Source organism: Strix uralensis, chromosome 4, assembly GCF_047716275.1.
Source record: "Strix uralensis isolate ZFMK-TIS-50842 chromosome 4, bStrUra1, whole genome shotgun sequence".
NCBI lineage: Eukaryota > Metazoa > Chordata > Aves > Strigiformes > Strigidae > Strix > Strix uralensis.
Window position 1 is genome coordinate 107326474 of NC_133975.1, and position 20836 is coordinate 107347309.

Sequence of the window (20836 nt, forward strand, 5' to 3'; positions counted from 1 at the left end):
ACTTCAATCTTAAGAGACTTAAAGCAGCGAACCGAATGCCTGGATGTTCATGTGCAGGTCATGACAGGCCACATCATGGCCAGAGCACTTCAAAGAACAGTTCTGTGCTCTCACATCCTTGTGCTCCTATTTACTGATACAATGTGATGAAGCCCTCCATTTGAAGGAACAGAAACTAAGCCCATCTGTACAGTGATGGAGTGAACTCCTTGCTTGGAGGGAAATAAAGAGAACCCTCACAAAAAACCCCTCCCAACACTAGACTTTTGACCTTCATTTAAATGGCGTTTTAGGGAAACACAATTTTCCTTAGCAGAGCGTATTTCTTTTAAGTGAAGGTCAACTGTGCTCAAATATTCAGTTCATTACTTTAAGCTCCAGTTTATTGTTTGAAATGGGATTTATGGTCACTTGTTGCACATTTCAATACATCTTTATTTTTCTAATTGGTTCACAAACCTTTCCTTACTTGGACAATTAAATTATTTGGAAACTTAACCTTAACAAAATAAATATTTAGCTCTTTCTGCAATATGTCAAAGTATATTTGCACAACAAAGACATTCTTTCCATTGCAGCACTTCAGACAGAAATAGCTATTATTTCACAAGCTTTAAGAAACATAGATTAATAGAATCTGAAGATATGAAATGTTGTAATGTTGTACCACAAAATTCCTGATGAAACATGCATGGCACGACAAATCTCTCTGTGCAGAACATTCCTCATACCAATGATACGTACCCAGCCTTCTAGCCCATATAAAACATTTGATAATGCCTTATTTTCTGGGGCAAATATCAGAGAAAGTGGCTCATTCATGTTAAGGTAGCCTCATTTTCTAAAACCAAAGCGTGAAGTCAACCATAGAAGAGCAAATATATAACTGACTACAATCCCTTCCTATTGTGGCCATTTTGTCACAGTACATTTTTAGATGAGTTACATTTATGACCGACAGATTTATCCCCCAGTTTCTGTTGTAGCCTTTTCTCATGTGGATGCATTACGCTAGAAACTGCCGCGCAGGCAAGTTCAGATCTAATTATAAAACCCCATCAGAGATGTTTAGTGCTTTAGCATGTTGTGAAAGAAAATAGTACAGAGCTGCTGTGAGTCTCTTCACAATTCCCAGGTTTTCACTCTTTAAAGCCCTTAAACATGCAATGGGGCAATCTTCCTTGAGTGTGTAATGTAACTTCTAGCAGAGGGAAAGCATTTTAAGATCCTTTCAGCCGCAGGTTTAGAAATAACAGTCTTGCACGGACATGCCTTAACGTTTCCACATAGTGGAGGCTGGCAAAATGAAATGCTTCCTGCAATTCTGAAACACTTAACAGAGGAGAAGGAGAGATTGGTACCTTGTTACACAACTTTCCAGATGAAGTGATGACCTATTTTAGCCTAATCTGCTGTGTTAGGCGTTGTGGGAGCTCTGCAATTAGCTGGAAGCAGGTATTCGTTCCCACTGCCGCTAATCCATAGACAAATGGGTGTATCCCCAAAGTAAGCATTACCCTGTCATCTGCCAATCACGATACTTTGCCAAAATTTAAACCATGTTGTTTGTATATATCTTTTATATTTCCAGTTTCATTGCTGTCTTGAAAATGATGAAGAGAGCAATGAATTATTCAGCTTTCAGCCCTGTGTTGACAAAGGAGCACTGGAAACCTTTGGGTATCTCTGTAGTTTGAGGCAGCAATAGCCACCGAGGAAAATATGCCCTTTCCCACCAAATTCCTATTTTTTTTCCCAGCTGTCAAAGAAGTTCACAAAGTGTTGGCAGTAGTCAATTTTTGCCATACCAAAATGAATCTTTTATCTACAGTAAATGGCAGAAAACAACACTAATTTGCTGTCTCTATGAAACAATGTGTATGAATGTGTGTGAATGATGTAATTAGACTTTTCTTTTACTGTTTCTGCGTCAGCTGCTGTGGCATTTCTGCATTTTCTTCTTTTAGACAATAAAAAGTTGAAACAATTTTCTTATTAAAAACTATTCTAGACTTAACTTTCATGCTCTAATCCTTTTGCATTCTACTTTGCACCTGGCAATCCACTACAAGCTACTGAGAAACTTCTATAAAAACTACATATGCTTTACGATGGTAATCACTGTTTTTACTAACCATGCAAAATTATTCATCCACTTCTTCTGGAAAGCACAAGGACTCTTCTTTTAAGGGGCTATATTTGAACTCATTGCTGGGATATAACCATCGCAGTCACCATCGTGATCACAATCCAGATAGGGACGTTGTTCAATCAACTAAAAATAAATCAGTGGCTAAACAGCCATAAAACAGCATTGCGCTGCTCTGCCTCCCCTGTAATCTGTCCCAGAGACCCCAAGTGCTGTGTGCTGGCCATGTAGCTAAAATAGATAGTGTTTGAATAAGAGGCATGGAGCAAAATAACTTTTAGACATTAAGAAGCATATAAGATAATTCCTTTGAGGAGACAAACTATAGTTACAATATATTTATACATATCTGTTTCCATTTCACCCAGTGACCAAAGTCATTAAATAATTAAAAATCCTGCATAAATGTGAATTTATTTTGCCTGAAAACAAGTGTATGGGGCTTGATTTAAAACATGAATTCATTCAGGGAAATGAAACATCCTTCATCAAAGATAGCCCAGGTTCAATCACACACAAACCACTTTGAGGAAACGAGCGTTCACAATACTTCTCTCGTCTCTCCCTGGCACTTTGCATGCTGCCAGGCAGGTTTTCGGCTTTCAAGCAATAGCCTGGCGGGCTTGTGAGTCTCTCTCCTAGCTTTTTGAGGAAATCTCCCACTTCACTTCCTAGCAACTTTCACCTACTGCCCTTCTGGAGCTCAAGGGGAGCCAGTTCTCCTTTCCATTTCCAACAGGCGTCTCCAGCTGAAGCCTCCCATGGCCCCAGCAGCATTCAGAGGCCGCTGGCCTCTCCTGCTCACCAGCAGCTGCGTTGGGATGAACTTTCCCAGCAAACACCACTAATGAGTCCACGTAGAAACCTGCACCCTCCACAAGAAGTAGCTGGCTTGTTACCTCCTCTCAACCCCCCAGCCCCTGTCCTGTCCTCCTCTGACCTCTGCGATATACATGCCTCTGCTCAGGGAGGGTAAGAAATTGCTGTTTACATAGGCTTTCAAGCAGCTCTACAAAAGGTTGCACGCATTTTTGTTACCTAAGCCACAACTCTTAAGAAAAATGTAGAGGCTTGGGGTATTGTCATGTCTTAACAGGCAAACTCTTCAGTGTTAGGTCATACCATTATTTTTCTTTCAGTTGTGAAACGCAGTGCAGGCTCAGGATGACAGAGAAGAGATTACATTTCAAGGTCTGGGGCATAACTTTACAGTTACTTTTTCTTAAAAGACTAGAGCTGAGATCCATCTGATCAAACGTCCATCTCTGCATCTGATGGGGCGCAGGGGCTGCATCCCCTTTCCAAGTGATGAAGAGAAAGAGGTTATTCTAGAGAGAAGGTCATCTTGTCCTGAACCAGACATCTAAATCCAGTGAGGTAAAGCCTATGCCAGGTTTCTTCAAACTGAATTTATGCTAAAATCGAGGTCTAATCAGCTGTTACATTGTGCATTGCTGCTCTGTATAAGTCTGACTGAGCGGTCTCCTCACCCATGAAACAAATGAGTGAAACGTAGAGATAAAGCCAATTTATAATTAACAGCACCTTAAATAAGAGGTGGTTGTCCATGCTAAGTCCACCTCCCTGCATATCAGGTGAAGTCCTCACTCACTTCATCCCTGTTGACAGCTGGGGAGTCCCAGACCATCTCCCAGACCCCGCAGAGCAGCTCCTCCACTGTACTCTCTCTGATAATGGCTAGTGATGGACATGACATAGGAGAATGGAGAAGCCCACAACAGAAGGGCAGGACATATTTACTCCAGCATCAGATCTTTACCAGTTAGACCTAGCCAGAGGATGTCAGAAGAAGACTCACTTTTTTTTCTTATGTGAGTGTATGTTTTAAAAAAACATAACTTCTAAAAATCTGGATGTTCCTACCAGCCGTATAAATTTCAATGCTTTTTAATATTGCTGAATTCTTGAATTAAATGCTTTCTAGACTTTCCATCCAATGTCTGTGAAGGTATTTCCTTAAATCAATTTCAGTTTTTCGTAACTGAAAGCTTATCTGTCACAAAACTTGTCCTCTAGCTGTACCTTATGGGAACGTAGCCAAGTCTGCTCTCAAGGAAGATGGCTGCCCAAGCTGTGGGGAGGCAGCAACAGAGAGAAACACATGAGTAGGTACAAGGAAAGGCTTATGTATGAGTGTGTTTAAGTGCAACTCTTCCAAATAATCCCCAGTTAAGACAAGTTGTGACTTCAGTTGCGTTTTTAAAAGTAAATTTCTGAACTGAATTCTTAATGTAACCATCCAGAGAGACTTTCACATGTCAAAAGTAATGTGAAAAGTATCCAGGAATTAAAAAATAAATATTCTTGTGTAGGCTTTGCACATGATAGCAGTAAGCTTTTACTGTGTAGGAAGCCTGAAGTAATTTTATTATTCTACTGTGGTGATGATTAAACGTCAAAAAGGTTGTACCTTTCTTCAAGGGCTAATTTTAATTATTTTTAACTTCTCAGCTATTTAACATTTGCATTTGTCTATTCTCAAATCTTTCCTTCTTATACATAGCAAGTAAGTGCAAGAACACTGGGGAGGGCACACCAAGATGAGAGAGCTCGAATCCCTCTTGTAAACACAAAATTAATCTCAGCTGTAGCTATAGAAGTCCTATTTCTGAATGATATTATCCTCATATCACCTGGTAATATTAAACAGAGGACCTTTATGCACAGGGACACTACATATATTCATGCTAGACGCAATGGAGTACCAAGCCAGGTTCTCCACTGAAGACAAGCCTTAATAAATTCTTCCAGACTGACATGATTTATTTCAGCTCAGAAGAGCCTTGCTCATTATTTGAAGATTTACCTGAAAAACATTCCTTCATGCAGCTCATCAGAGTGGTCAGCATCTAATGAATGGGTTAATGAATATTACCTTCTATATTTCAACAACAGTGCAGTTGAATGCTACTCAAGTCGCCAACTCTTGGGAGGAGGCTTGGCAGCAAAGGCAGCAGTTAGATGGGATGTTTATTGGATGTCTTCCATCAGCTGCACTGTGTGGTGGCTTGAGTGTTAGATTATAAATATTTCCCCTTGTGAAAAGGGGAAGTTGGCTGGATGAACACTGATTCAGCAGGACATATTCATAGCCTCGGCAGAGATTGGTGTGTAAGAAAGCAGGAATGGGAAGCATTGAATTAGGCCTGGGAAGTCCCCTCTCTCCACAGGCACATGAGGAGAGCACTTATCCCTGGAAGCTAGTCAGCATGGCACGTGGGCAACAGGAATATTAATAACTCTTCTATGGCAAGACTTCTGCGGGGCATGATGGCTCACCCAAACCACAGCCTCTGTGGCCACTCGGTGCAGATGGGCAACTTCTGCATTGCAGAGTTACTTCTGCAAGGGCAAACGGAGCTGCCGGGTTGGGTGGGGGTGCAGGAGGCACCCCAAAACCCAGGGAAGAGGTGCCTTGGGGATACTGATTTTCTCACTGCTGGTCACAGGCAAGAAGTCAGTCCTAAGGATCATACCAAAGACTGGTGGGCCTTGCGACTCTTGCTGGTACACCAGACTTAGTGAGTACCAAAGACATGGCTGACCATTGTATGCAATGTCTGATACGGAGAGTGTTAGTAGAAAAGCCTTTTGGTGAGCAGCACAAGAAAGGCCTTCTAGCTCGAGGGAACCAAAAAACAGGCAACGAAGATGGCTAGGATGTGCAATCAAGGCTCTCATCCATCCTGCAGAGTGGCTAGGAAGAGCTGATAAGGATCGAGTGGTAAGAGCAACATGGAAATTTCCTTTGCCTTGCAGAAGCCTTCCCAAGAGGAGCAGGTCACAGGAGAGATGTCAGAGCAGTGGGATAGCTCTGGAGTTTGTCTCAGTGCTGGCTTTGTGCAAGTGACTCTGACTCACCATGGCAATTGTAGACCAGGGGGGTTTCCAAGAGGCTGGGGCTGAAATCCCCAGGGATGTTAGTCTAGACAGGGTGCTCTTCCCTTTGACCTCATTGAGGGCCTCAGCTTCCTCTTTATGCAAGGAACACCAGCTGCCAGGACAGGTTATTTTGAGCTACAGAACAGTTATGAAAGAGCAGTGTGCTGAGGGTTTGAGGAAAAAGATGCTCCTACTGTAAGTATCCTTTTCAGACCACAGTTGTGCCAGGCTGCTCCTTGCTACTGCTCACGGGAAAAAATTTTTATTCCTGACGTCTTCTAAAGAGACTCAAACAGCCTGAGAACGGTTCCTTGTAAGAGCTTGTAAAATGAGCTCCAATTCCCCCAGGATAACTGGAGGGAAATCCCAGTCATTAACTCTTCCGTCAAGTGACGTAAGTAAGAGGGATTGCAAATTAATCCTGCTCCCCATTCATCTCATCCCAGCAGAGATCCCGCTAGTAAAAACCAGTCCTTCAACAGCCCCACGGGAATCCCAGACTGTATCATAGTGCTCTCCTGCCCTTGCCTGCAACAAATATGTCTGGTATTCGATGTTCATGTGTTACTTCTTCCATCCCTCAAGAGCTGGTATGCAGGAGAGGGCACAGGCGAGGTGTGCATGCAGTGGAAGCACTAAAGGCTTCCCATATTCCATGCCGTTTTGCTGTGTGGCCCTCTCTCCGCTTTCCCAACAGATGGTCCATGGCTGCCTCACCTGCCTTTGGTGTCTGGTAACTCTTCAGCAACAGCCAGCATGGTCTGAGGAGGGGTGATTTGTGGCTTGTGGGGAAAGGACATGTTCTGTGGGCCCTTCTGTCCTGTCCCATCCTTGCTGGTCCCTTCCAACTCTGTCTTCTCTGCTCTGTCAGAGGCTTTCTGCTACTAATAAACTGGTGATTTCAGTGAAATGAAGGAACCTGGTAACCTGGGCAACCATGGGATGAATGTCCCGTGCCCAGCCGGCAGGCAGCACTGGGAGCTCTGCCTGTGTGCAGAGTCATGGAGTTGGCAGTGTGGGCAGCACCAGGCAGGAGCCTGCTCAGAGAAGCATCAAAGAGGCTTGAGGCTGTGCTGGGTCATGTGGATGCAGATGTAGCTGTTTGTGGCTGGGAGAAGTCACAGGGACTTCGATACCAACCTAGAGAAGCTGGATTTTGCTGTACAGTCACATGAAACCCTTTGATTCCCAAACACCCTTTCTGAACTGCCTCACTGAATACACAAAACTAATCTGTGACACTTTGGGCACTCTGGTGTGCTATGCGTGCACACACATCCCATGGCCTTGTCATGGGCCAAAGGAGAAGAAGGTAACAGAGGACGCACAGACAGACCAGTTGTTCTGCACTGTGTAGTTGACATTTGGATTGCAGGGCAATTCCTCAGAAATCAGTGAGATAACAGGCAGTGATTGATACTCAGCAAACAATGTCCGAGGGAAATGCGAGCGACTTCCAGGTGGCCTTGGCAGGCTGAGGGCAGGGCTGAGTGAGGAGGGACCCTGTGGTGTGACACAGGTATTCCTCCTCTCGTCTGGCCACTTCTCTGTCGAGCTGTTCAACTCCAGGAACTTGTAGGGGAGATGAACTGATTTCACTTGCTCTGTGTGGTTTTGGGGTTTTTTTTCGAGCCCAGTGTGAGGAGCTGCTGTTGTGGCTGCCTAGCTCGCCTCTTGCCGTGCTGCTATATATATCTGTGATTCCTGCCTCCAGGAGCTGGCTGGGATCTGAGCCACCTCACTGAGAGCAGAGGTATCCACCACTGTCGTGTGACAGAGGTGGAGGGGGAAGGTGGCAGAGCTCCAGGGGACAGGGTATGAATTACCTTCATGAGTGGGCACAAGTCTCTCAGTCCAGGAAAGTGGTTTTAAACCTTTTGTCCTTTTTTTCTCTCTCCTTTTTTTTTTTTTTTTCTGTTGCTTTTCCATAAATAAAGATTAACGTAGAGATTTTCTCTAGGGCACTTGTCATCTTCAGTGTTTGACAAATACTAACTTGCTCACCTTCCCAAATCCTTACCCTGTCAGCTGAATGAGGATGGAGAACGTTAGCCCCAGAGAAGAGGATAGAACAGCAAAGCACCCACACAGACATCAGGGAAAGATGTGCCCAAGGTCACAGACCATGGCAGTGTCACAGCACAGTGGACAACTGCACTCCTGGCTCCCTCTCCTCTGTCCAGACCAGTAAACCAGACAATAAAAATCAAAGCAAATGCGTCTAGAGGAGAGAGCTGAAGTTAGACACCTCCATCTGCATGTGCTTTGGACAATGACACTGTTATTTTTACCTAGTATTCAGAGGCTTTGAGCAACTGCAGGTTCTCATGTCATCAGGGAAAGGCTCAAACCTTATCTGGGTGTCTATACAGGGATGTAGGTGACTGTTTTCCAGCTTCTATCCTAGGCTTTTGTTCTAGCTCTTTTTCCTGTTCATTTTTTTTCTTAAATGGGTCTGAATCTCCACTCAGTGTTTTCTGAGTCAGCTTTTTGCCACCCTCCAGTACTACATAGCCTGGGGCTCCGCCAGGTTGCAAAGTCAGCAGACGCAGAGGGGGGCTGGCCAGCTCTGTGGGTCACTGCCCAGGGGCCAGCAGCAGCTCTGGGTCCCAGCCCACTGAGGCACGTTTGCTGGAATGCTCTGGCAGAAATATTCCTGCTCTGGCACACCCTTGCTCCAGGACTCGGCCGTCTGAGATGTGTCAGTCCTGAGCTCAACCTTTGGAAAAGCCCTGCTCTGACTCCTGCAGCATCCGCACCGGGAAGGCGAGGGTCAGTGAGGCACTGAAGCCCAGCTTGTGTGCGAGTGCTCGGCCTGTGTTCCCAAAAGGCAGTGGCGAGGTGTGGAGTGGTCCCTGAGTGCCTTTGGTAGCCTTGCCCCCCCTCCCCGGCGTCTCCTCCTGTTCCACACATTTATCCCCTGTGGCCACACACCAGCCTCGCTGACGGATTTTACTTGAAAGCTCTGGCAGCCTGTGCCGCTAATGGCAGAGCCCTGAGCCGTCTCCCTCCGTCTCCCTGGAGTCCCTGCGCAGACGTAGGTGCACGTCACCGCCTGCTCTAATTTTATCCGTGTTTGATGGAAGAGACGAACTGAGCAGCAGGGAGGCAGCTATTTTGGTTTTCTCTGTGGCTGTGGGTTATATAAAGCATCCTGCCATGACCTGCATCGCTTGGGAGCTGCTTCGCTTCCCCTGTCTCAGCTGCCACGAACGGGTGGCTCGGATGCTCGCTCCCGGCAGCCGAGACCTCCATGCGCGTGGTGGCTGCGTGGGCCAGGTGTGCCGTGCGTGCATGCGTACAGAGAGAGTGTGTCAACGAGATTCAAGGGCAACCATCTATAGGGGGAGACCAGGTCTCCTCCTTGCTGTGCTGTGTGACAAGTGCTCAGGGGTTGCACCCGTTCCAGCGACTGCACATCATCTGTGCTCCCTGCCAGCAGGGGCATGGGCAGAGTTGGGTGGCAGCAGCCCGGGGTGTGCAAGCTTTGGCCGGCCGGAGCAGAGCACTGCTGCTTTCATCTCACCAGGGCCAGAGGAGCGGCTCCGTTAGGTGGCAGCAGCCACAGCAGCAGCAGCCACAGCAGGAGCGGCAGCAGGAGCAGCAGCAGGAGGCTCCCACCCCCGTGGGACCTCTGTGGGTGCACGGAGGGCCAGTGGGGCCATGGAAGAGCCTGGCAGGGCCAGCCCAGCACCCAGCACTGGAAGCCAGGCAGTGTGCTGGGGGACCCCATAGAGTGGAAGGAATGTGGGGGGGCTCCTGCCCTCACTGCCTGCACTTTCTGCTGCTCTGGGGTACCTTGGTCTGACACTGGCTGAGCCCCTGTGAGATCGCAGGGGCTGCTCCCTGGGCTGAGCTCCCACACGTAAGGCACAACGTGGTACATGGCTGGTGGTGATCCTGTCCCGTGCTAGCTGACCGCAGCTCCCAGCCTCAACGCAATAGCTATTTCCCAACCACAAGGAGCAGAGGCATTACGCAGGGCTTCTCACCCATGAGGGCTGCGGATCCTCCATGCCTGGCCCTCCCAGGCAGTGGCTTCGTCAGCGATGCTCCAGTGCCTGGTCCCACGCTGGCAAGGCAGGGCACCAAGCCTTGGGCTTGCCAGTTTGAGAGTTTTTGGCAGGAGGCGGCGTGACTGGAACTCCTTCCTCTGACTGGTGCAGGCAAGGTCTACCAACATCTGGGTTAGGCGCTGGAGCCCAATGCCTGGAGGGAGTTTTGGGGAATGCCTCTTGCTTTTATTTCTCGTGCAAGCAAGCAAATTTAATAGCACAACGTGGATTTGGAAACTAAAGTAATTAGGCCATATCATGATGCTGATTGGCACCTCCCTGCTCCTCCACTCTCTGGGTTCTGCCTACCCTGCTGCTGACTCATGTCAAAGCCACCTTCTCCCTAATGACCGGGGTGTCAGGCCAGTGCCCAGCCCGCTCCATGGCTCTCCTTGCTCCCACGCAGTTCCCGCTGGGCCGCCCGCGGCAGCACCAGCAGGACACACTCACTTCCTAAAGAGTCACCTCCTGGGAACACTGCCGAGCCTCCGCGGCAGCCAAGGCATCTGACATCCCCCCGCCGGGCGTGTGCCTGCCTGAAAGCCCGTGTCTGCCGCCCAGCCGCTCCCGAGGAGGCACTGCTGGGTGCAGGATAACCCACAGGGCAAGGGTGACTGTGGTCCATGTATAACCACCACCACCCCCCACCCAAAGAGCTGCTGTCTGGGGTGGTAGAGCTGCCTTCTTGGGGTCTTCCCAGCAGGACCCATATCCGTCTTCCTTGTGCATCCCCCATCAGTGGTGGGAGCGCTGCCCCCCCCAGCACGCCACCGCATCGCCTTCGCTGGCACGCTCCCCGGGGCAGGCCCCTGGGAAACCGGCGGGCGCAGAAGGCATGCTGGAGGAGGGACGGGGTGTGCGTGCAGGAGCGTGAATGTGCTCACGTCAAGGAGAAGGAAGCAGGGCCGTGAGTGCTGGAGGCGTTGTGAGCGCCAGGCACAGGCTGACAGGCAAGGGCTGCCGCTCCCGTAGGAAGTTAAACTGTTTCACAACAGTCACGATCGCAGCGAGCGGCTCACTCCAGAGTGATCCTGCTTGCTGGGGAGGGACAGTACAATCAGCGCTGAGAGGATGAATGTAGCCCAGCCTGGGATACGGGGTAGCAGCCTGAAGATTTTGTGGATGGATTTGGTGTGTGTGGAGGGAGAGGATTTGTGCAGAGAGTGCAGCAGCTCTATAAGCCCCTGTAGTGCTGGTGAAGGGACAGGGGAGGAGTGATGCTATTTCGGAGCCCCCTGCAATGCTGCTGTGGATGCACCTCGCTGTGAATGTTGCCTGGTGGGCAGAGGTCACTAAAACAGCCAGAACTGGCACCAGAGCAACCAAGAAATGCACAAAGAAATGAAAACGCTTCAGGGAGTGAAAATGTTATGGACTTGGGATAAACTGCAATGGGAGAGCAGCCAACCACCTCCCCTCAGTTCTTCAGGGAAGTGCAAATGCATTCAAATATTGTGTAAAAGGGCAGGTGACACCCCCCCAAGCCCTCCTGCTAGAGCTCAGCTCCAGCACTCATTAAAGTCTGTCCTAGTGAGGCAATTCAGTAAAGACTTGTCCCAGGCTTGGACTCAAAAGCTCTTCAGACAACTGGAGTCCTATTAGCTTGGGTCGTCTGTGTGGCCATGGTTACACTTTTTTGGGGCCAGGGCTGTTTGAAGCAGTCGAAGCAATCCCAACTCCTCACACTTGCTCACATCCCCTCTGTTGTGCCAGTGCAACACTGTACACAGCTGCTTGGCAAACCAGATCAGGAGCTGATCTGGCAGAAAAGTCTTCATCTTTTGTTTTCCAGGGGCTAGTCATCTGCCAGTGCAGCTCACTGCATGGCCCCAGAGCAGTGCTGTGCACCCTGACTCGGCTCAGTGGGTGCTGGCTGTTTCTCCCAGATTCGGATCAGCTGGTTTAGAAGGAGTTGGGCAGCTGCCGGCACCGCACCCTGCATCATGCAGGCACAGGCGAGTGCCCAGCCGCCCAGGTTGCAGCTCCACAGCAGTCCGAGCCCGTAGGCTGACTTTTCCCACTCCTCCTGGCAAGGGACCCAGCCTTCTCCCCGCACTCCTGACTTTGCTCCCAGCCATTTCACCTTGCTAAACCAGCGGAGAACTGACTGCAAAAGGCAACAAAGGGTTTTCTGCTGGGGTAGCACAAGAGGATGGCTCCTCACCCCATGGCCAAGAGATGGACCCAGCAAGGAGTGGGAATGGGGTTCCCCAGTGGAGAGGGGACCCTGGCGGCAGCTCAGACCACAGCAAACCTGAGCAGCAAGCGGCCCGAGCTGACCTGCAACCTACCGAAGTAGTGTGTTCCATTTTCAGCCAGATGTGCTGCTTTTGGCTGGGATAGAGTTAATTTTGTTCATAGTAGCTCATACTGGGCTATGTTTTGGATTTGTGCTGGAAACAGTGTTGATGATACAGGGATGTTTTAGCTATTGCTGAGCAGTGCTTACACAGAGCCAAGGCCTTTTCTGCTTCTCACACCACCCCACCAGCGAGGAGGCTGGGGGTGCACAAGAAGCTGGGAGGGGACACAGCCGGGACAGCTGACCCCAACTGCCCAAAGGGATATCCCAGACCATGTGATGTCATGCTCAGCATATAAAGCTGGGGGAAGGAGAAGGAAGTGGGAGATGTTTGGCGTGATGGTGTTTGTCTTCCCAAGTAACCGTTACGCATGATGGAGCCCTGCTTTCCTGGAGATGGCTGAACACCTGCCTGCCAATGGGAAGCACCGAATGAATTCCTTGTTTTGCTTTGCTTGCATGCGCGGCTTTTGCTTTACCTATTAAACCGCCTTTATCTCAACCCATGTGTTTCTCATTTTTACTCTTCCAATTCTCTTCCCCATCCCACTGGGGGGGGGGTGAGCGAGCACTGGTGTGGTGCTTAGTTGCCAGCTGGGGTTAAACCACACACTAGGTAAGCTCTCTGGACTGGCTTGCCACATGGCTGCATGCCCCTATGGCCAGAGCAAGGGAAAGAAATATGTGGTGCAGGCAGGAGGGGACCAGGAGCAACACAGGTCTGTGTGGCTGCCCTCCACACACCCTAAATCTCCAGTCGCTTGCTCTCACCCCATATCACCACTCAGCTGGGCCCATGCCCCGCAGGGCAGGGTGGGTTTGGGAAGAAGCAGCCGGGACAGGACTGGGCGGAGGTGACTTGAACTGCTGCCGCACATTGAACTGTGTCCTCTGCCCTGCTATTCCTTCCCTGTGGGTGAGGCCCTGCAGCAGACGGGGGGGGGGGGGGGACACCCGACAGGGTCACTGAACGACAGGATGAGCACTGGGGCTGCCCGGCTGACTTGAGATGAGGCAGGAACTAACGAGGAGGAGGACACTAGGCTAACTGGCCTCTGCTGCTCCCTGCAACCCAGGAGCTGTGAGCGCCTGCGCAATGGGAACAACTCGTGGAATTTTCCCTTTCTCACTTCAGTGTGAAACGTGGAGAAACCATACCCCTCACCACAGGTACCAGCTGCCTGGACAAGATGCAGATCTCAGATGGAAAGGGTGCCGGGTGTCAGTAGCAGGCGCTGCCTGGGACAAAGGCTGTGGGAGGGTACATGCCCCCATGGGACATTCCTCCCGCTGGCCTCAGTCACCCTGACAGGTGACTTTGGACACCCTCTGCATTGCAGCTGGCCAGATCCCAGGCACAATCCCTGCCTTTCGCCACCTACCCACACTCTCCCATGTGGCCAGCAGTCCCTAGCTGCAGTTGACCAGGCAATGGCAGCACGCGGGGAGCTGCCGTGACCATGCAGAAGGTCTTTTCTCATGCCCTGTGATTACCTTCCCAAACACCGGCACTTCAGGCTTGCCCTTGAGAAGCAAACACTAATTTCAGCCGCACCCTTTCCTGCCCCCGGGCTGCAGGGCGAGGGTATCCTCAATTTATTCTGTGTTCACCAATGAGGGGTGTGGGACAGGAACCAGCCCTTGTAAAATCGCCAGGGTTGAACCTGCTGCCCTCAGCCTGCCAAACCAAACAGAGCTGATGTAAAGCAAACAGCAATGACAACAGCCTGGCTGCTGGCGAGGGTTGGGCAAGCAGCTGGTTTCCAGTTTGCTGGCCTCAGCAGATGGTGGCGGCGGTGGGAACAGGCGCTGGGAGTTCCCACCCCACAGGCACCCAACTGTGACGGCTGAGGCCGGGTCGGCCCGAGGTTCCCTCCTCTCCCGTCTGCCAGCGGTGCTTGTGCAACCCCCGATGTGAAGACAGCCTTTGAGGTATCAGGGGAGCCCCTAGTCGGTGTGACCCACCCACCTGGCCCTGGCCCGGGGGGGAATGCCAGTGGGTGGGTCCTCCCGCCAGCCTGCCAGCACTCCTTGCCGGGCGTCTCACCTAGGAGAGCTTTGGCTGTAGGGGAGGAAGCTGATGTCAGAGGGAAAGACACCCAAAGCACACCCAATGGCTGGCAGCCGGGGAGGAGGCAGGGTGCTGGGAGTGGTGGTCTCTGGAGCAGCCTGTGCCACCCCAGCACACAGGGAGGAGCATTTGGTCTGTCTGGCCTCCACTGGGCACCGCTGCTGCCGGTCGCAGGAGCACGCACTGGCACTGGGCAAAGTCTGCCGGGTGGTTTTGGCAGAGCTGGATTTGCAGACGATGCTGCCGGGAAGGAAGGGGATGGATTCGGCCATTCTTCACGAGATGGACCAGAAAACACTGCAACCTTTATGGTTCACTTTTCGGTTTCTTTTTGTTTTGAGGCCACATTTGGTTTGCTGGACATGCATCTCATGCATGCACCCTGCTCAGCACCCCAGATGACGAGCACAGCAGACCCACAGCACATGTGCTGCAGGTGCTCAGCCTGCACCTGCAGCAGGGCAAGAGCTTGTGCCCGCTCCGCTCACAGCAGTGCCTGCAGTGTGGCCTCTGCAGGCGCCCGGCCGTCCATCCGTCTGTCCGTCCGTCGTCTGTCCATCCATCTGTACCTGCCAGCCCATCCCAGCCCCAGGCTGTTAGCACTGCCGGTCAGGCTCCCCAGTGCAGTGGGCTGCACAGCTGATCCAGGTTCAAAATAAATACTCCTGTTCAGCAGGATTATTTTTAACCCTGGGTCCGTTTTCCTCCTCGGGTTACCAACCCCTGCCCTCCTGGCACGCAGGACAGGGGTGCCCAACGGCCACCAGCGGGCCGAGGGGCGGCCGCTTCAGCTGGCAGGGCCGGCTGCAGGGGTCCCGACTAACCCACGCCCCGGACTGCTGCCTTCTGCCCGCGGGGGCTCCCACGCGGCCGGACACCCGGGGCTGAGGGGCTCCCCCGGGGCTGAGGGGCCCCCCGGGCCGGGCGGGCCACAGGGGCGTCTGCGGAGGGGCAGGCCGGGCAGGGGTGCCCCGCCGGCGGGGCCTGGCCGGGCGCCGGCAGCCGCGTGGGCAGGATGCCCGAGGGGGCCGGGGCCGGGGCCGGGGCCGGGGCCGGGGCCGCCGCAGGCTCCCGTCCGTCCCGGCCGCCGCCGCCGCCTCCCAAACAAACAACAGCCGCTCCCGCTGCCGTGGCGACCGAGCCCCACCCTCCGCTGCTGCCATGGCGACGGGGCTCCACCCCTCCCGCCGCGGCTGACGCCGCCGCCTGCGTCGCCCGCGAGCTCCGGCGGGGAGAGGAGGGAGAGGGAGGGGGAGGGCGATGACGTTGCCGGCCCGTTTCTACGGAAACCACGCACCGACGTCAACAGGTTTGTGTGTTTTCAACGTTCCGCCGTCTCCCGGGTAACGTCAGGCGGTCGGCCCGGCCCCAGCAACAGCGCCGGGATTGGCCGGGAGGGGCGGGGGGCGTGGCCCGCGCGGCGCTGGACACGCCCCCTCTCCGCGGCAGGGTCGTGGCCGCGGGCGTGGGCCCGGCACCGCGCCTGCCCCGCCTCGCGCCCCCCCCCCCCCCCCCCCCCCACGCGGGGCGCCCGTGAGCGCGGTGCCGGTGCGTGGGGTGCCCGGGCCTCAGGCACGGCGGGGAGCGCCCGGGCGAGGGGACTGTGTCCCTGGGTGGCCGCCAGTTCCCACGGCCTCTCCTGCCCCCCACCCCGGGCCTGAGGGGGCGAGCAGGGCCTGGAAGGAGCCCCGCGCAGGCTGCCAGCATGAGGGGTGTCAGAGGCCTGGCTGGGATATTGGCCTTAGCAAGCACCCCAAAACTCCAGTGGCCAGTGCGGGTGGCCAGAGGGGTTCCAGGCAGCCTGGAGGGGTCCTGAGCAGCCCTGCCGCTGGGCAGGGGGAGGAGTAGGACCAAGAGGGTGGCGTGTGCTGTGGGAGGCCGAGCATTGCCCCCCTTGTGACCGGCGCCTCGTTTGAGCTGCGTGAGCACAAACCCACAGCTCCATCCTCCGCTTCCTCAGCAGGGCTGGGCCACTCTCTCCAGGCTGTCTCCAGCCCCCTGGGAGACACAGAGTTTGCCTGGGGAAGGCAGAAGGGAATCCCTGTTTCCAGGAACCAGGCACGGGCGGCTGTCCAGGCTGGCTGACTGGGGCTTTGTGCTGGAGCACAGGGCGTCTTTTCTCCACTCCAGTGCCTGCCCACACCCACACTGGCACTCCTGGTGCCTGGGGAGGCCAGCATGGTTGGGGGGGTATTTCACTCAGATGAGAGGTGCCAGTTTTGCAGCCCACTGAGCTCCACTGAGATCCTAAAGCAATCAGGAAGAAAGCAAATTAACGCGTCCCCACTGGCTTGGCAGTTGTGGCCCTGGCAGCCAGTCTGCTGGAGGGGAGTACAGAGAAGGACAGGCCCTCCATGTTCAATCACCAGTCAAACTCGGTCCCAAAGTGGGTTGCCTCTTTTGTGGGGGCAGGTACTCGAGTTTCCAGGACTGTTCACTGTCTACTTGTTTTCTGTCAGACCTCAACTGGCAAGGAAATGGCCGATCTCTTCAGGTGCTGGTATGGGCCTGGATAATGGCAAGTGCTTTCCTCTATTTGGAATGAGATGTGGGCTGGTAGCAGTGAGCAACAGAGAGTCTCCTCCAGACACTGTTCACCCTGCAGAGATGGAGTAGAGCACCCCAGATGATCTGCAAATCTCATACTCCTCCCAGGTCTTTCTGTGCAAGCATATGCTTAGCTCTTGTTACAGTTGCACAGATACTTAGGGATGAGTTAACACAAAAGAAGTTTCCCCCTCCCAGCAGTTCCCCCCAGCCAAACCAAAGTGCTTGGCAGATCTGGATCCTTGGGGAGGATCAAAGCCTCAGGGCTGGGCTGGCAGCGCTCCATGCTATTTACATGTATGTATATCCATGGTTCTGTTAACACCAGACCATTTAATAATACTGAATTTTGTATTTATTACATTTCTTAAATACCATCTAAGGAACCTCAGTTTCCTGGGGTATTCCCAATGTTTGTTCCTAGGGCAGAGAAGGCCAACTCTCTGCGTAGCCATGCTTCATCATTTATTCTCTTGCTGTGTTACTGGGGTCTTTATTCCTGCAGTGGCAGTGTCTTTCCACAGAGCCGATGGCTTCCTTTGGCTCTGCTTGTGTGCAGGCTGACTGTCCAGCCTGAGGTACGGCTCAGCCAGAGTAGGGAACAAACACTTCACTTTCAAATCTCACCATTTCCTTTCAGCAGCAGCAACTGAATGTGACTCCTGCCGGGGCCAGGGCAGGCTGAGTCTCTGTGAGTCCTTGCAACAGCCTCATCGCTATGAGACCTGAGGACTCAAAAAAAGAGACCTTGCTTGTGTTGATGGCTGTCCTCTGGGGCAGCCTGCTCTGTGTGCTGGCCTCTGACACCGACTGGCACAGGAGGAAGGTGATCTGGGGACTACCTCCAGTGAATCAGGGCTGTTCCTCCAGGCAATGGCAAAGCTGTCCCACTCCCTTCCTCCCTCGCTCTCAGGTTATCTTCAGCTTTGTGATCCTTTGTTTGTCCTGAGTCCCCTTGAGCCGCTCCCCAGAGCACTCCCCAGTCACAACAATTAGAGGGTTTCTTTCTGTCCTGAGCCAAAGAATCTTCAACATCCTGCCCCTTCCCTTCACTTCGGCTGCTTTGTTCTCCACCCGCAACAAAATCTCCTTAGCTAAGCACAGTGGCCTTTTCCTCCTTCAACTCAGCACTTCCTCCTTTGCTACCCTTGGCCCATTTTCTTCAAGAGCCACTGCACTGATGGAGGAGCAGGACCCCTTTACCCAGCCCCCAGCCCCTTTACCCAGCCCCCAACCCGTGGCATAAGCATTGCTGCAGCTGCCTGGCCCCATGGGGAAGAGGCATCTTGTGTGACGGGACCATCCAGCTGCCACCCCCAGAAAAGCCCTTGGACGCAATGAGAAGCCCGGGCTTTCTCTCAGTTGTGTGGGGTTTTATTGCAGGCTCCTTGTGGGGTTCAAGCGAGGAAAGCACAGCTGTGCTTGCCTTGTTTGGATCTTGTTTGATTATCAGAAAAGACCTGCATCAGCCTGTCTGTCACTGGGTTTGAACGTGCTGCCTCTCACCGAGCGCGAGCTTATTGCCTTTAATTTCTGGGATTTCACTTCTAAATACTGAGCAGTTCCACAAATGTGCGGGTCATTTTGTTTCATGTATTTTACTCTCCTCTCTTCCCAGCTGGTCTGTGCCCTGGGATTATAACCATGAGCATGCACGAAGCCCTGGGCCGGGCCTGTGGCACTGGAGCCGGGGGGGAGATAAGAGGCCAGCTTGGCCCCGGTGCCCTGGCTCTGTCACGCCACCGCGGCACACGAAGTGAGGGCGCCAGCAGCAGCAGGAGCTGCTGCTGGAGAACTTTGGGCTTGAATTGCTCTGGGTTATGAACCCTCACTCGTGGGGTGACGGCTGCCAGCCTGGCCCCGGTGCCCTGGCTCTGTCACGCCACCGCGGCACACGAAGTGAGGGCGCCGGCAGCAGCAGGAGCTGCTGCTGGAGAACTTTGGGCTTGAATTGCTCTGGGTTATGAACCCTCACTCGTGGGGTGACGGCTGCCAGCCTGGCCCCGGGGCAATGGGGTGCAGAGGAGGCGCCGTGATGGGCGAAGCCGCCTTTCGGACCTGCCGGCTGTGAGCGGCGCGTGGTTTCATCAGCCTGCGGGGTAAGGTCCAGCCGTGCCTGGGAAGCTAGCGTCCACCATGGCACAGGTGAAAGCAGCAGGCAGAGTGGTGAGAAGGGGTAGGAGGGCTCGACGGCGCCATCCGCAGTAATTGGTGGCCCGTGGCATGCGGCTGCTCGACCACGAGATGCCGGGATGTCTCCGCTCGCAGTGTTTATTCTTTAGGATGTCCCTGTCACACACCCAGCTGCTGTGATTATTAATTACTATTTATATTTTGCTTTGGGTATGTGCTGCATTTTAAAGACCAGCAGAGGTGGGAACCCTGCCCTCCTGGAGGCTCCCAGGCTAGGTGGGAGGGCAATAGCTGCAGTGTGTTTTGGGGGGAGCTCAGGCCCCCGGGATAACGTGCTAAGGGCTCTTCCTCCATCCCTTGCTCCCCAGCCACATTAAGGGAGGGGGCAGACCCCCACCACTGGTTTATCAGTCCCCTTTCCTGCTTTTCCATCCCATTTGCTCCTGAGCCCTGCAGCCCCTGCCTGGCTCCACAAGCCTCCCTGGGGCCAGGTGGACGGAGTGTGTCCCTCGTGCCACGCTGGGAGTGCATGTGGTGGGGGACACCAGGAACAGGGGGTGTGCAGGTGTGTGCAGGGGGAATTGCAGTAACGCCCCTGGAGCCTGCCCATGGAGTCTGTACCACAATGGGTGTTCAGGTTATTGTGTGGATCCTCTAATGGCATGGGCAGTGTGCCTGGCCAGGCAGTGATGGCTTCTCAGTGTAGAGGGGTATTCTACAGTGAGGAGCTATTTTTTGGTGCCCACAGCAGTACTCTGCTGCTGGACTTCAGCCCCCAGGTCTCTTTCCCACCCACCCCAGCAGCCCTTGGTTAGCTAAAGGCAGATGTCCATCACAGTGTGTGCCTGGAGAGGGAACACAGAACTTTGCTATGGTCAGTGCTGCTGGCAGAGGGTGAGTCGGGGCTGTCACTTGGCTGCCACAGGGCCACACTGTTGGCATGAACTTTCCCCTGGTGAGTGGCCAAATTTAGGCACAGCCATCTCCTGCCCCTGAAGTGGGTTTTGGCTGTGCGGGTTGCACTGGCCCACATACCTCAGGAGCTTCTCTGCTGTGGTTTTCCAAGCCCAGGCTCAATCACAAGCTCAGCTGAAGGAGGGGTGTGAAAGCAGGGCCAAGTTCCCATGCTGCGCTCTGGGGCCGGGGAGCTTGCTGCTCCCTTGTAATCACGGGAGCTGCAAGCTTTCCCACCTCCCTGCTTGGAGGGAGGAAGAACGGGGGCCAGGCAGGTGGAGGGGTTCCATTGGTACTCAGGACAAGATCCTTGTTGAATGGGAGCTCTCCTGCCCTGCCAGCACCATTGTGATGCCCAAGGGGCCATTGCGTTGCAGGGACCATGGCCTCTTCTGTCTGGCCAGGCATCTGGGAAGAGCCATCTCCCTGCTGGTGGTGGTCAGCAGCCACCTCCTCCTTGCCAGCACAGGGCCCAGCCATGCCTGGGCTTGTCTGGAGCAGGGGGAAAGGGTCATGCTGGGATGGGGGACCCCTACCCCTGGGCTGGGGAGAATCCCAATCCCTACAGTGGTGCATCCCTACAGCTGAGGTCCAGCTGAGCACTGCCAGAGCCCGGCAAAACCCCACTGGCCCTAGTTGTACAGGTTTAATAATGTTGTAGTGCTCGATGGACTTGTGGTCCGTTCTTCAGATGGCACTATTTTGGAAGGGCCAAACGCCTC